Genomic DNA, 16,948 nt, shown 5'->3' with positions numbered 1-16,948 from the left:
AAAAGATAGCCATCTTCGCTTCAAAATTGCAACAGATCATACATTCCCTCAATCATTTCGCATTGCAAGTGTCTAGCTTTGATCAAGGTGGTAAGGGTGAGGGACACAAGGCAAAGAAGCTTCGACGAAGAGATTTCATAATGACACACCTTCACAGGGAAGGAACCATGGTTCAAGAACGCGGCAAAGCCAAGAGAGGTAGTAGATGGCGAGAGCGTCCACCCCTCCCTCCCTCCCTCCCTAGCATGGCCAAGGTGAAGAGCAATTCAACAAGGATATACCACTACACATTTGTCACCTAGTATCTGCCATGGAGGCGTAGACACATAGGCGCATTGGAAATGGCCACTAAGCAGTTAAAAACTTGTTGGGATGCTAGATCTGGAATTAGGAATAGGCTCAGGAAAGGGAAGAATGTCAAATTGCAGAGGTCAATTCCAATTTGACCCACATATGCATTACCCTGAGGAATATGTCCAAGAAGATGGGGATATCTTTTCCTCCCCTCCCCCCTCTGGCTCCAATGTCCACCAACTCATTAGAAAGGTTCGAAGTTGAATATTCTTTTCTACAGGCAATCACTCTATCCAACCTTGATACTATAGAAATTCAAGAAAAGAAACAAATGTATACTCGCAGCGGTGATTCCACAAATCGCAAGAGGTCAGAGTCCAAGGAGGATAGTGAGATTTGCATTAAACAAGGTATCAAAGGAGAAACCTCTGAATAGGAGGCAAGCCCCTATATAGGCATGGAGATGGTTGAATGGGAGTGCCCTCAATGGCTACCTAAAGGATACGACAACCCCTTCCAGTACGTTCACCGGCATAACCAAGCAAAGAAGCACAACACCAAGCATGATTAGGCTCAAAAGGATCAAGATTAAAGAAACCAACCACAACATGATCAAGCCAATGCTCAGATTCACCAAGCTTCTTAACTACTTCGAGGAAAGGCTCACTCAACCTCTTCATTCTCTTCGTTTTTTTAGCTATTTTATCCATCTTAGTTGTCTTGTTATTCGCAATTTCTATTTTGTCACAATCTTATATTGCTTTAAACTACTCTTGGAACTCTTTGATGGACCATCCGTTTTCTTTCCCAAGGGTAAATGGTCTCCCCCAAGACTGTCTAGTTTCTATCCAAGGGTAGATAGTCTCTCTCAAAACTACTACAAGATAAAATAACTACTTTACAATGAGTTCTTTATCGTGAACACAAGCTTTTTCAGATTCATCTTTACTTATACTTTATATAAAATTTTAATAATATAAAAATCTTAACTTATTTATATATATATAATCCAACATTTTTTTATTTTATAGAATGAAAAATAATTCTAAAAATAATAATTATTTTTTTTATTATATATAATATTTTAAAATTTTAAAAATATAAATTCATAAATATTTAAAAAATCATATTTTTTATTTTTATTTTAAGATAAATATGATTTATGATTGACCATTTATATGAACCGATTAATAGAGACATATGTTTCTTAATTATTTGTCTTTTATTTTTATTATATAATATAGTTTTATGAAGTTGATTTTTCAATTATGAAATTTTCTATATATTATAGTTATTATATATTATAAAATATTTTAATAATATTATAAATTAATGAATTTATAATATTATTAATATTATTTTAAATTAATATTATACATATTATTATAAAATGATTATAAAGTTTTGAGATATGTTTTAGTCGATAATGACATCAGAATTTATTTGTCGACACGTTTCGAACCAACAAGTTTGGTTTATCGTCATGATAAGATGAAGAACGAGGCATAAGTTAAATAGAGAGTCAGATAATTCAAATGGCTAGAAAGAAACAACTATAATTGACCACAAGGAATGGGTACATTTGACAAGGCAACAACTATATCTGACTGGTCCAAAAGTTAGGGAAATTTTAGTTAATTCATTAATTGATTTGTTAGATATATTTATTTTTATTTCATATGTACCTAAAAAGAATGAACTAGGAACTATAAACCTAATAATTTAATTACCTTCTTTTTCTCTATTTAACTTATGCCTGGATTTGGTTCTTCATTTTGTCTTGCCAAAGAACCACACTTGTTGGTTCACCCATCGACAAATGGAGTCGTCTAACGAGGCAGAGGAATTGCCCGGACAACCAAAAGTGGCCAGAATCTGGTCAAAAAAATTTCAAAAACTCTTATAGAAACAGTCTTTGAATCGTGTTTTTAATGGTGGAAATAGATTCAGCACCATTAAAAACGTTTAGGACACCTAAAATTTTGAAATTTAACAATTATAACTTGGATTTACAAACATCTTTGCCAGATTTTCTCTAAATATGATCGAAATTTCCATAACTTTCTGAGCAACTCCTCCGCCTCGTTAGACTACGCGTCGACAAATGAATTTTGATGTGATTATCACCAAAAACCTGTCTCAAAAATTTGATATGGATCAAAGAAGCCTCAATTCAATGATTATAAATTGTTAAATAAATTTAAAATTTAATTGATTTTAATAATTGAAAACATGAATTTTTTAATACATATGTCTTTTTAATTATAATTATGTATTTAAATTTGAATAAAACAAAACATATACATTTTATTAAACTGACAATCATTATATTAATAATATTAATATGTTTATAATTAATGAATAATAACTCAAATGGCTAAAAATAAGTTTCACAAGCTTTTTCTTTCTTTATTTTTCTATAATTACGTTGTAAGGTGTTCCCCTTTGAAAAGAACTCACTTAGCTACATCCTTGTCATAATTTGTGCCATTGGATCTTTTGTTAGATGATTAGGTTGTAATTAACCGTTGATTTAAATTGAATGGCGCAACGGTTGTGACTCGGTAGTTGGAGGAATGAACTGGTAACCGACTTCTTTATGAACTGTCAACCAACCTCCTTAAATTTTTATATCGACGAGGCGCTGTCTACGGAGCAGTTGTGGTTCATTGGGTTAAAGTTCTTGATTTCAAAATTAATATATTACGAGGCAACAACATGAATCTTGGTCGATTGCAGGATAAGCTTTTCAGCGTATAAAAAATTGTATGGGTTTTGATGGATTTGTTTGTTTTTTATGCAAACATATTCGGCAACAGATTAACCCATGGAATTTCATTTGTAGAGCGCCATATGATTTTATGAATCCGAACATTGATTTTTAATTGGATTGTAAGTTATTTCTCATCACAGATGTCATTTCTTCGATCAACTTTAATTTTCTTGCTAGCATGCCTTCCGTTTAGTGAAATGTGAATCATTGAGTGGGAGGTGCATGATTTACACAGCAATAGGTGCAATCTTTCCAGTCTACGCATTTGTCGAGTTCTTGGGCCATTTCACTGCCTAAATTTTCCACCGGCAATGGATTCTACCACACCCTTCCCCGCTAAGAATTTGAGCACTATCACCACCAAAGAGGCCAAGCACCATGTGGTGATGTTCCCCCTTCATGGCTCAGGGCCATATTATTCCCTTCCTACAGCTCACCAAGCTTCTTGCCAAAAGAACTGGATTTTCCATCACCATAGCCAATACACCTCTCAACATCCGAAGCATGTGACCCAAGATCAAATCCGCTAGCCCCGGTCTGGATATCCACCTGGCGGAGCTGCCCTTCTTCAGCGACGCTTGCAGTCTTCCTCCTCACACCAAAAACATGGACTCCATCCATAAAAATCTTTACCTCCATTTCTTGTAAGCGTCAAAGCACCTAGAACCTCATTTCGAGTGCCTCATTCACCACATCAATCAAGAAGACGGTGGGCGCTTGCCGCTATGCATCATCAGGTACATGTTCTTGGGATGGAAGTTGGACGTAGGGAATAGGTTGGTAATACCAAGAACCCAGTTATTCACTTATGGGGCTTACGGCACCTCCGTCTATTACTCCCTCTGCACTCATCTACCTCACACGAAGACCAAGATCAAGGAGTTTGTTCTGCCAGACATGCATCATGTTACATTAGATCGATCTCAGCTCCCTCTATACTAAAAAAGGGCCATAGGATCCGATGCTTGGATCTTGTTCATGAATTGTCGGATATCTCACAACATGTGTAGTTAAGGGTTAATCTGTAATATGTTCGAAGAGCTTGAGCATAGCAGTCTCTGACACATGAGAAAATCCACTGGCAAGCCAATTTGGGTGGTTGGACTGATCCTACCCTATTCATTTCTCTCTTCCTCTTCTTCAAATACAACTGTTGAGTCATAATTTCTACTGCGGGGCAAGCAGGTAGAGGTAGAATATGCAAGGGAATCTTTGCTATGGCTCGATTTCCAGGTGCCCTCCTTTCTACTCTATGTTTCCTTTGGAACCCAAAATTCGATATCACCGTCACACATGAAGGAGTTGGCTCTGGGGCTGGAGTCAAGTCAACAACCTTTCATTTGGGTCGTCAAGCCACCGTTGGAGGTCCAATTTAATTCAGACTTCTCGGCTGAGTTTCTATCGGAGGGATTCGAAGAGCGAGTGAAGGAAAAGAAGTGAGGACTACTTATCAAAAAGTGGGTGCCTCAGCTGTTGATCCTATCACATCCTTCTACCAGAGGGTTCCTTAGTCATTGTGGCTAGAATTCGATGCTGGAAAGCCTGAGCCGAGGGGTGCCTATGGATTTTTACATTGTTTGTATAATCTGTATGGACATCATGGTACATGAATCTTTTGTTGAATCATAGAGAGGAGTTTAAATTATTTGTTGTTGTTGGTCATAGGTCAAAAAATTGCAAAGAGATAAAAGGTTGGATGTCATTGTAGACAGGAACCTCAAGCAAATTTATAATCCAATGGAAGTTGAAGCTATAATCTAGGTTGCATTATTATGTACACAAGCCTCACCTAAGGAACGGCCAAAGATGACAGAAGTTGTACGCATGTTGGAAGGAGAGGGCCTAGTAAAATGCTGGGAGGAATGGCAGCAACAAGAAGTGATTCGTCGACGAGAGTATGCACTGATGCCTAGAAGGTTTGAGTGGGCTGAGGATTCTACATATAACCAAGAAGTCATTGAGTTGTCTGAGGCAAGATGATGTTGATTTGTCAGTTGTAAGGAACACTTCTTATTTGAAGTAGATAATGCCTTTGTATCTAAATTTCTGAAAGTGACTCATTGAGAGCATAATCTTGTCTCATTTTGTTCTTGTTGAGTGTTTTATCACTGTGACAAAAATCCTATGAAATGTAAGGTTACTATACTTCCATTTCCTTGATATGAATGTTTACCCTTGTTGATGTTCAAAATGTATTTTTGCTTACCTAGCATTTATTACTTACTAAGTAAACTTATGTTACTCCAAAGTTACTTGGGGGATTTGTAATAGCACAAAGATATGGATGGGTTTTAACTCTTTAACCAATTCATCATGCATTGAAGGGAAGTCTCTGTTTTATATATATATATAGATATATATATATATATATATATATATATATATATATATATATATATATATATATATACTATTCCAAATCTTCAAGGCATATATCTTTGTTTCCTATTTGCATTAATTAAGAAATATCAATTCTGATTTAACATTATCTTTCCTCATATTTGCAGGGATGCTTCTTTCGTAGATTCTGTTAGTCCATAACTAAATTGATTACTTGACCTTGCACCATGGCTTCATCAATGTAAGTTCTGATTAATGTTAGTGCAAATGCCGATACCGATGCCAATCCAGCCGCCAATGCCTTTTCCCTTATTAGATTCTAAAGGGTACACCTCATCCTCGAATCCTTTCTTGCTCACTAAATTACTCAATGCGATTATTCGGTTTTGTATCTGTCAATGAATTAGCATAATTTTGATCAATAGAAAAATCATTTTATGAGGTTTTCTTTTACTTTATATTTATCATGCAAATCAATGTAACTTAGGTAGGCACTTCAAACATCTTGCCAGATGTATTCCAGTAATCCCAGCCACACGCAAAGGAAAAGCAAGTGGTCTGACAGGCTGAGGTTTAGAGGAATATAAAGGGAGCATCATCAACTTTCAACTCAAAGGAGGAGACCATCATCATTGAGACACGCAAATGCACCTCGACTTCGTGGGTAATGTCCACTCCCATGCCTACAGTGTTGCAGACACACATTCTAGATAACTCTACACAGAAATGTGTTTGAGAGCCATGGATGATGCCCTCATATAGGCCCAAAAACTCATCGATATCGTCAGGCAACAACAAAGGCATTGTTTCGGTTGGTTCAGTTCCTAGAAAATTTAGAGAATGGAAGACAACATTCAACAACCACTTTCAACAGCTTAAATATGACCTTCAAATTCTTGTCGATGTGGAGCATATTGTGCCTACTACAACATCTGAGCCAAAGCCAATCCTTTGTCAACTTGTCCCAGTCGTTGGCCTCATTGGCTTCCATATGAAATTTGATTAGGGGCGACAACAGAAATGGATTACCCAGCCTACTTATCCAGTGGTTGATGTGTGGGGTTCAAAAAATGTCCCTCCTCCAACTCATCTTTAACCATTTCGAGTGATTGGTATCTTTGACGATGTCATCTTGGTTACTATTTTGTAGGATTTTAAGATTGGAAACTTGTTCAATTCCATCGCTTAGGCACTGGATTTGAAAAATGATGAAAGCTTCGAAAATGATCTACTGAAGATGGCATTATGCTCATTCAAAAAAATATTTGCCTCTTTCATTCAATTTGTCTAGGAAAATGACGATGCACTTTTAGATGTTTTCTTAGCGTCTGTTTCTATTGAATTTATGTTTTGTTGGCATCTGTTTCTATTGAATTTATGTTTTGTTAGCATCTGTTGCTCTTGAACTCATTCAAAAAATTGTTTGCCTCCTTCGATTCAAGTTGTCTAGGCAAATGATGATGCACTTCTAGATGTTTTGTTAGCATTTGTTGCTCTTGAATTTATGCCTTTCGGCGTTTCCATTGCAACATCTGGTGCAATTGCTAGTTTAAATCTTTCCTATAACATTGATATATCACTATCACATGTATCCTCCTATTTCTCCTATTTTTGGGATAAAATAAGAATAAATCTTTCATATAATAGTGATATATCACTCTCACATGTAGCCTCCTATTTCTGGGATAAAATAAAAATAAATATAATTATATGTGATATAATAATAATGCAAACATTCGTTTTGTGTTCTATAATTTAAACAATATTAATATCAATTATTATGTAATTAATTTTTTAATTTTTTTAATATTTTAATGAAAATATAAATAAAATAATAAAATATTTTCTTTTGTTAATTATATTTAAATTTAATTGATTATAATTAATTCCTCTAATTTAAATCTTTCCTATAACATTGATATATCACTATCACATTTATCCTCTTATTTTTGGGATAAAATAAGAATAAATCTTTCATATAACATTGGTATATCACTCTCACATTTATCCTCCTATTTATGGGATAAAATAAAAATAAAAATAATTATATGTGATATAATAATAATGCGAACATTTGTTTTGGCTTCTATAATGCAAACAATATTAATATCAATTATTATGTAATTAATTTTAAATCTTTTTAATATTTTAATGGGAATATAAATAAAATAATAAAATATTTTCTTTTGTTAATTATATTTAAATTTAATTTATTATAATTAATTCATTTAACATTTGATATATCACTTCTCCATCGCAGGTGTTAATACATGCTTGATTTTATTGAAATGGTGGATCGCTTTCGAAACTCAAGCCAACTCGTTGGCCATGTGGCTCCGTCTAAGCAATGGTACATTTTGTTAAATATTTAAGTGCAGCGAACAATCACAGTATTTGGGTGTGGGTACTCCTCGGTGTGTAGATTCATTATGGTGATGTATTCCTCTCACCTCCATCACCTTTGGCTCAAGCTCAGTCATGTGGATTATAGGTAGCAATGTCAATTTTCATTTTAGCATTCCTCCATTCCTTGGTTGGACCCATAGTGGGCATCTGTTGGCTCTCTCAGGCGTGGAGGATTTCGGTGGCTTTCCATCTGCTATTGGGTTCCCTTATTCCAACCAAATTCTCTTTGGTCCTTTGGGGATTGAGTCGCCCTACTCATATTATGATGTTCATTCATTTATATCAAATGCTCTCATTTCCAATTTCAATGTGAAGGCTTCCTTAATGGACTTTTATCTCATGGTGGCCTCTGTACTCGGTTCAGTGATTCATGCAGCCAATTGATAGCTTCTGTGTTCGATACTGGTTCACTTCTCAATGTTTGATTCCTTAGTTGGCTCGTTTGTGTCTGGCGCTGGTTTGATTCTCAGTATCTACTTTACATTGCAAGGGATTGGTTGGTGGTTAGCGGCATCAGACAACCAAGTAGTAGAGACTTGTGGTTCTAGCAAGGACCACCTTTGTCACGCCCATATCTTGGTGGTAGTATTTCAACTGCACATAGGCAGGTGCGGCACCACTACCCAATCTATTTTCACCAATACTCTCGAGTACGGACTACACCTAACATTCAACACTTAGAATATTTTTCAACTTTTACTAAGCATTTATCTTTTTAACACAGCGGAAATACATTCATCATCATCATTTATAAACGTATGCACAACGGATACAATCTTTAATGGCAAGGGCATCTCCTTGGTCAGAGTCTACCCAAACAATGATAATAATAATCTTTTTACAAGTATTTACATATACAGGCTTTGCAGGGGAAACCCCAAGTTTCACCTTTACAATTCTGTCCAAGTCCAACAATTTAGCCTGCACTGTTCAGCAGTGCCGAATTGTCGTTCAGGGTGGCCCACGATGTTCATGTAGCTTGCCCTTGGGTAGGAGCGCCCACCCCTGCCAGGTCGGGTCATCCACAGCTCATCGGCCAGATGCGCCAACCCGGGTCACCCTCTGCAATCGTTTGTCACACAACCGGTTCTCCGCAGCTTGTTGAGCACTTCATTCATGGCTTGTCGCACCTCTGGTGCCTGTTCGCAACTCATCCTCAGCTCTCGACACTCATCCACACCGCAGACCTGTCGCACTGCAGTCCAACTATCGCAATTCGTCATTTCGGGCAGGATCGCTCCACATGCAGACGCGCCCCATCATTCAGCAGTTCGCCCGCCGGGCAGACGTTCCCCACTATGCAGTGATGCCCTCAGCAGTTTTCCCGTCAGGCAGACGTGCCCCACCTGCGACCTGCCAAACCCGAAACTCGTTTTCTGTATTCTTTGGCTCAACGCTACGGTCCATAGCCTGCATACACCTCACCCTTCACCGTTCTCCCTTCCTTAGCTCATCCACCCTTCACTTGAGAACTCGCCTTGGATGTTTGGACTTTTTTGGATGCCTTCTTACTCAAATGTGTTTGCATATATATACACACTCCTCAAGGATGAAGGTGGGTCGTCCTCCCCAAGTCGACCTCTCAATTCGGTCATCGCACTATAAATCAAGTTGGCTCGCCCCCATACATTGGCTCGTTGGGTCCACTTACCCAACCATGCACCATATAAGCTTGCCATCTCAATTTTCCATACTTAGCCATTTTTTCGACTCTTCGGTTTTTCGACTCTCGAGTTGGCTCGTTGCAACTCGTGTCTCAAGCACATTTAATCGACCACCCAACTCGTCGCACACCAACTCATCCCAACATCGCAAATTTCATCACATGTGACTCCGGCGTGTTAACCAACTGCCCGACTCGTCACACCTAATGATTCGTCACCTTTAACCAAATATGTATGCACCCCACTGTCGCACATTGCACGTGCTCAGCTTGTGGGCATGACATACTCCCCCACTTTAAACGGTTGTCATCCTCAACAACACCATCATACGACATCGCAAAGTGTCACTAGCTCCAACATCCAAAATGTCCATGTTTCCTACCCCTGCTCTACCATCGCATAAACCATCAAGGTCCATGACTCCATCAATAGGAAAGTCTCCTCAATCCATGATCATCAACCACATCCGTCGCAATCCAAATGTTGCTCCACCATGGAAGGCTGGTCCCTCCAACTCAAGCTACATGATCACTGCAACATATCATGTCGATCTACATCATGTATGGTCATCATGTGAACTACTGCCATGATACTGCAACACAACTCAAAAATCTCTCGGTACATTGTCGACCTCCATGACTCGAACTAGTCAGGTGATCAGTTCAACTGTCACACTCAAATCAAGAATATGCACCTCCTCATGCCATTGTTGGTCATTTCTCTCAGCATCTTGTCACAGCATCAACTCGATCAAGAATCCATCCCATCTCCATCAAAATGTAAGTAAGCCATGTCTAGGTCCATGAAGTAATCTCCATCTCATTCGTAACATGTTGTCCATGATGTTGGTGTCAATGTGTTGCATGTCAATCAGTCACATCTATCCCAACATCATCATCCATATGTGTGTGTAATATCCATCTCCTCAAAATGAAGAGATCCTCTCATCAAACCGACTCTCAATGTGCCACATCCAGGTCCATGAAGCAACCTCCATCACATCTATAATATGCCATACCTCAAGTCTGCCAAAGAAACAAGTCTATACATGTCTCATCATCCATCTGTTGCCTATGGTCATAAACCAATCAGCCTCCATGTATCAAAAGTGGTTAAGTCTCGGCTCAACCCATGCCAAAGTGTTGTCCCCAAGGCATCATCATCGCTAACTCCATCAACTCCAAAGTGTCTCATCTCAATCATCCCCATCAAGTTGCTCCCCCTAAACACACCCGAAATTGTGCTCAAAAGTATGCACCCCATACTGCATCAAAGTCATGTACATCGCTGACCTCAGCGCCTCAATGCATCAGATCCTCCAAGACCACTATAACACAGAGTCTCCAATGGCCGCAACTACCTCAAGTCATCATGAACTCATATGAATCATCTCCATCCAACATCTCAGAAATCATACATGTCTCGGTCTCAAAGGTCCCCGCAAGATACCTCTGCTCTCCATGTAGTAGGAATTCTCTCATAGACTGCTCACAAATCCAATCAGTCCATGGCCTTGTTGTACAAGAGTGCACAACATCTCCATCGGCTCATAAGTAAAATGTCTTCGTGTCGCATCAGCAAATCCACCTGTGCAACATCACTGCCTTGGCACTCCACATTGGATGCCCATAAGTGACATCTCTACAAGTGCTCCCACATAATGTCCCTGCATAGTGTCTACCATGCATTCGGGGAATTTTTAGGTCTAAAATGGGCCTCCTAAGGAAATTATAAAATAATAGTGGAAATAATAAAATAAGATTAGATCACATCATCAAATTTTAGAGGGTAAAAATAAAAAACTAATTTTTCAACTCGTATTTTCAACTTATCTCCCTATGGGTTTACTCAAAATTTGAGTGGAAACACTCGTTGGATGCAGAATTTGATTCCTCATCCAAGGATTAACCATGTTGGATACTTTCAATGGATCTTGGTACAGGAAAAATGAGAAATACATGAAAAACGTGATTGCAATCACGTTTTTCATGTACTTCCCATTTTTCGTGTAGCAGGGTCCATCGAAAGTATGCAACATGGGTACTCCTTGGATGAGGAATTAAATTTTTCATCCAACAAGTAATCCCGCCCAAAATTTGAGTAAACACTTAGGGAGATAAGTTCAAAATATGAATTGAAAAAATAGTTATATTATTTTATTATTTTTTAATATTTTTACTTTTTACTCCAAAAAAAGTGAATCATCCCCCATGGTTGACATCACCAACTCGAATGTTATTGGTTCTTATAAATTTTATTTTGTTTGTACCCATTTTAGACCTCAAAATTCCATTAATGCTCCATCTATCCTACTCGATGTCCATGACTCAAGTTGCCCATGTTGTCCAACTAAGTAGACCCATCACAATATCAGTCATCTCATCCTAGTCCTCAATGAGGTTTAGTGCCCTCGATCACTCAAACCATATATATTATCATCATATTGCACAGGTTCCTTCCATCATCACTCCCCCACTAAAGGTCCACCAAGACTACCTCTTGGTCTCAGCCATGAAGAAGTCCACCCAAGTATCATCAAGACTCAAGTGTGTGCCCTTTCTCCAATCTATCCATGAGTCATGTCGGGCACTTAGCCAATTCTCCATATGGCTAAATCATGACCCATCCTCTGCAATGATCATTATGTTCCACCCTTGTCGCGAACATTTTCGCCCCCTGCCATGAGGTCACAAATTGCTCCAACAAGCAATTAATGTTCGTTTCTTCTCCACACAAGGTCTCATCGTAGAAATCCATGGTAAGGTTGTCCATCACATCGAAAAACTTCCTTTTCCCTTCACTGCATATGGCCCATCCTCCAAAAGATTCAATGAAACACAAGTAGTAATAGGAATACTTACTTCATCATGAGGTTCCTCCATGTGAGTGCATTACCCCATCAATGTCTGCAACATGTGCGGTCCTGGTTCAACTTGAGAAATTGGAAGTGCTTCAATTTCTTCCTCCATCGTTGTCACATCTGCAACATCTTCATACATCATGACTTCGTCTTCATCATCATCGCAATCTTCAGCTACATCCTTCTCCATTGCCCAACCAAGTCAAAGAAGTTTGTCTTCAACATTCCTTTCCAAGACCTCAAGTTCATCTCGAATCCATGGGTTCTCTTCTTTCATCAGCTTCAACCTGTACAAGGTAAGCAAGAGGCTCCCTTGGCATTCCTCCCAACTTGCCATGTATCATTGTTCAGCTTGGCACAAGCAAAATGCTTCACCTGTGCTAAACCTGTTACAAAGTGTAGTAGTAACACTTCAATCTGCACACCTCAATTCTTTGAATCAAGCCTCTAATATTTTTCACGAGGTGCAATGGGATTAGCTTCAACTCGTTCTCTGAATTAGGCCTCTGATACCATCTGTCACGCCCTTATCCTGGCGGTAGTCTTTCAACCGCACATAGGTAGGTGTAGCACTGCTACCCAATTTATTTTGACCAATACTCTCGAGTACGAACTACACCTAACATTCAACACTTAGAATATTTGTCAACTTTTACTAATCATTTATCTTTTTAACACAACAGAAATACATGCATCATCATCATTTATAAACATATGCACAATGGATACAATCTTTAATGGGAGGGGCAACTCCCTGGTTAGAGTATGCCCAAACAATGATAATAATAATAATATTTTTACAAGTATTTACATATACAATCTTTACAGAGGAAACCCCAAGTTTCACCTTTACAATTTTGTCCATGTCCAACAATTCAGCCTGCACCGTTCAGCAGTGCCTAACTGTCGTTCAGGGCAGCCCACGTTGTTCATGCAGCTCACCCTCGGGCAAGAGCACCCACCCCTGAAGAAAAATATCAAACAAACTAGTCCCAATCTTGGGTGGTTTACTTTCCTGTTACATACCAATCCTCGAATTGGGAATCATGGCAGCCTATTGTCACCACACCTATGCTGTCAGAGGCACCATCTGTGTCATGTGACACTGTATGAATGCCATCTACCATTTTCTTAACCATAGAATGGTGATAATGCTCCCCACTAGGAGCCTCGAATCTTTGCGTTAACAACGACAAGTCGAAAACAGCTTGTTGAAAAATATGATTGCAATTCACCTGCAGAGTGAAGATTGATAATTGAAAATTGGGATCATGGTGGTGCTGAGAGAAGTGATTGCGCCCACTCACCGACCCACTGCCCTTCATTTTCATACAAATATATAAAACTGTAGAGATAATCCTGATGAACTGCACATCGTTGGCTCCTTAGTTGGCTTTAATGTGAACCTCCACAAACAAATAATTTAATGCATGCACTAACAGGCTAGAGTCTTCTAGACGATAAAACCCTTTTGCTTTTTTGTTTTCCTCGAATTATGTTGTGCATATATGTATGCCCTGCCTCCAAATGTTTATCTTTTAGAATCTAATAGAAATTAAAAACAGAACTCCTCATTCTCTTTTCTAGGAGCAAATTTAATATATCTTCAACATTAATCAACTATTTTTCTTTTTATTTTATTTGAGGAAGGATATGAGAATGTTGTTATTTTTGTCTGTTATGTGTTGTTGGTGTTGTATTTTTGTTTGGTATTTTGGTCCGATCTGTGTAAGTATTTTATCAAATTGTTTTTAGTGTAAAAGTTTTTCAGGTGAGTTTGCTTGGTAAAGTCCAAAAAGTCGCACTAATAGTTTATTATATTTGTCTTAGGTATGGCTGATGGTGTATTATTTTGTTTTAATTTAACATTTTGAATTCAATTTTTGCTAATTTTTTTATTATTATTTAAATTTATTTATTTGTAAGGTGAATGGTTGAGGTCTTATTATGAGTTGTTTAGAAACTTTCATTGATAAAGTCACTATTGATTTTTTTTATTTTTATTTTTCTATTAATTACTATGTTTTTGTTTTTAATTTTATTTCCTTTTTATTTAATTTTTTTATTTTTATTTTTCTTTCTTCTATTATTTCCATTTTTATGAATTATAATTTAAAATGAAAAATTTTAAAGAGAAATAAATAAATAAAAAACAAAAAACAAAAAAACTTCTACCAATTAATTTTTTTATTACATTTTAATTTTATTTATATTTTTTTTTGTCTTTTCCTATGGTTTTTTTCTATATTTTCAATTCCAATTCCATTAATCATAAGTTGTCTTTTTGTTAATTTTTAATTTAACTTTATTTTTTTCCCTTCACCCTTATATAATTTTCTTTACTATACCATAAGACTTCCTTCCATTTCGACTTCCATTTCAATGAATATAATTAGATTAGTAAAAAATAAATAAAAATAAACAAAATTTGAGTGTAATTTTCTCTGGTTGTCTTATATATACACATTTCATTCTTCATTCTACTCAAATCTTAAAGACTTTGTCATTATTGTTTGAACTCAAATATCAAAAATTTGGAAAATGCCAACTTGTGAAGTTAAAGTTGGCAAATACCTGTGATTATTGTATTATTATTATTCAACATAGTTGTTATAGCTATTTTCTCTGATACTTGTGAGATTAATTTTATTTTTATTTAGAACTAAATATTTAATATGTTCATATTTTTATTTATATCTCTATGTTGTATGTTTAAAAAATATATTTAATATATTCCTATTTTTATCTATATTGATGAGGATTTAGTTGTGTCATGGTGTGGTTATTTATGTTTTAGCTGAAATGTCTCTTCATCCGCCATTCCAAAATTGTGAAGGGGTAAATTCTTATAAAAATTGTTTCATAGGCATGTCGTGTATTACAAATCAGTTTGATATAATTTTGTGTGGACATCAATGAGCTCACTTCTTTACATAATAATTATTAATACAATGATTTGTCTTCAAAGTAGTTTGTTTTATAGAAAATTGTACCTCTCATTTCAAATAACGTGGACATCGGAAATTTCATGGAATTACCATGAGTTGATTGCGGATTTTTCCAACCATCTTCTTCATTATTTTGACTATATATAACTTTGTCTTTCACCCTATATAACTTTGTCTTTGACAAAAAATTTATGCTCACTCTAAATTCATTTTTTGTTATTTTGTTATTATTATTTAAATTTATTTATTTGTAAGGTCATTGGTTGAACTGTTAATATGGGTTGTTTAGTAACTTCCATTACTCACTAAAGTCGACTCCAATTGGAGAAAGAATCATTGTAAATGATCTTTTAATTTTTCTATTAGTTATTAGTTTTTCACTTTTAGTTTTATTCCTTCTTCTTCCCTTTTTCCTTTTTATATTATTTTCATTTATATGAATCAGAGTTGTCTCCATATTTTTAATTTAAGATGATATATATATATATATATATATATATATATAATTATAATTATAATTATAATATTTTTATTTTTATTTTTATTTTTCAGAAAGAAAAGCACTATATTATATTGAGGCAATATATACAAAATGTTCTGATGGATCTGATAATAAGATCGCTTGAGAGAGACTGAAGAATTCAGCATTACAGTAGCATTAAAAGATAAGGACAAAATACCGAAAGATAAAAGCCTTCGGAAACAACAAGGATATAGACCAAAATTGAAACTCCACATGGACTGCATTCAACGGATAGGAGGAAAGAGAGCTGAGAAAGAAGACAGGACATAATTGGAGGAGATATTTGAATCCTCAAAGATTTTTAAGTTCCTCCACTTCTAAAGGCACCATATAGTGATGGGAAGGATTGGATGTTTATCAGTTTCTTGTCTTCCCCACCAGACAAAAGCTGCATCAACAGAGATGAAGTTTAGATGCGGAAAAGAAAAAAACAGAGTTAATTCATACCAGATTTGTTGGGAGACCGTGCACTTGAAAAACAAATGATAGTTTGTTTCCTCCTCCATTTTGCAAAAGACGCATCTGCTGGGACCATGCCAAGAACGCTTCCTCAAGGAATCCCAAGATAAATTTTTGTTGTAATAGACCAACCAAGAGAATAAAGTCACTTTGAGGGGGCAGCCAAGTTTCCACCAGAATACTGGAAAAATCTGTCTGTTCAACCTGTTTGATTTGGAGATGAGGTCCAAATAAATGTCCTTAACATTTGCTCGACCGGAGGTGAAAGATAAGGACCATACCAAATGGTCATCAGTCTCAGATCGCTTTATACCACCCTGTTCGAGAGAGATTTTGAAATTATCCCATAGGAAAGTCAATGCCTGCGGAATACCAATATCGCCAGCATCCTTAAGCGAAAGAGAGGGACCTCTCCATTCCTTGATAATTCTGATCCAAGTGAAATAACCAAGTCTGTGGAGATAAAAAAGAAGAGGAGCTGGAACCTGTAAATTACCCCTGAAGCCAACAAATGAGTCGAAACCTATGAGAAATTTCCGGCCAGAGAAGATCTCCCATTTTAGATTATTGAGAAAGTATCTCTGTATTCGCCTGAAACTAAGCCAAATAGCAGACCCCTGCTGGATGCCAATGGAGCCAAACCTGTACCAGAATTCCATGCTTCTACCTTTTTGATACTTT

At 36.7% G+C, this 16,948-nt stretch overlaps 1 pseudogene; it reads left to right on the top strand.

Moving 5' to 3' along the window:
- The first annotated feature begins 3,378 nt into the window (after positions 1-3,378).
- On the top strand, positions 3,379-9,120 carry LOC149261292 (UDP-glycosyltransferase 92A1-like; annotated as a pseudogene).
- Positions 9,121-16,948: the final 7,828 nt, after the last annotated feature.

Source organism: Pinus tabuliformis, chromosome 6, assembly GCF_031772625.1.
Source record: "Pinus tabuliformis cultivar Carrire ecotype Pingquan chromosome 6, CPIR1, whole genome shotgun sequence".
NCBI lineage: Eukaryota > Viridiplantae > Streptophyta > Pinopsida > Pinales > Pinaceae > Pinus > Pinus tabuliformis.
Note: the sequence above shows the minus strand (reverse complement) of the source record. Positions and strands in the feature narration are given on the sequence as shown.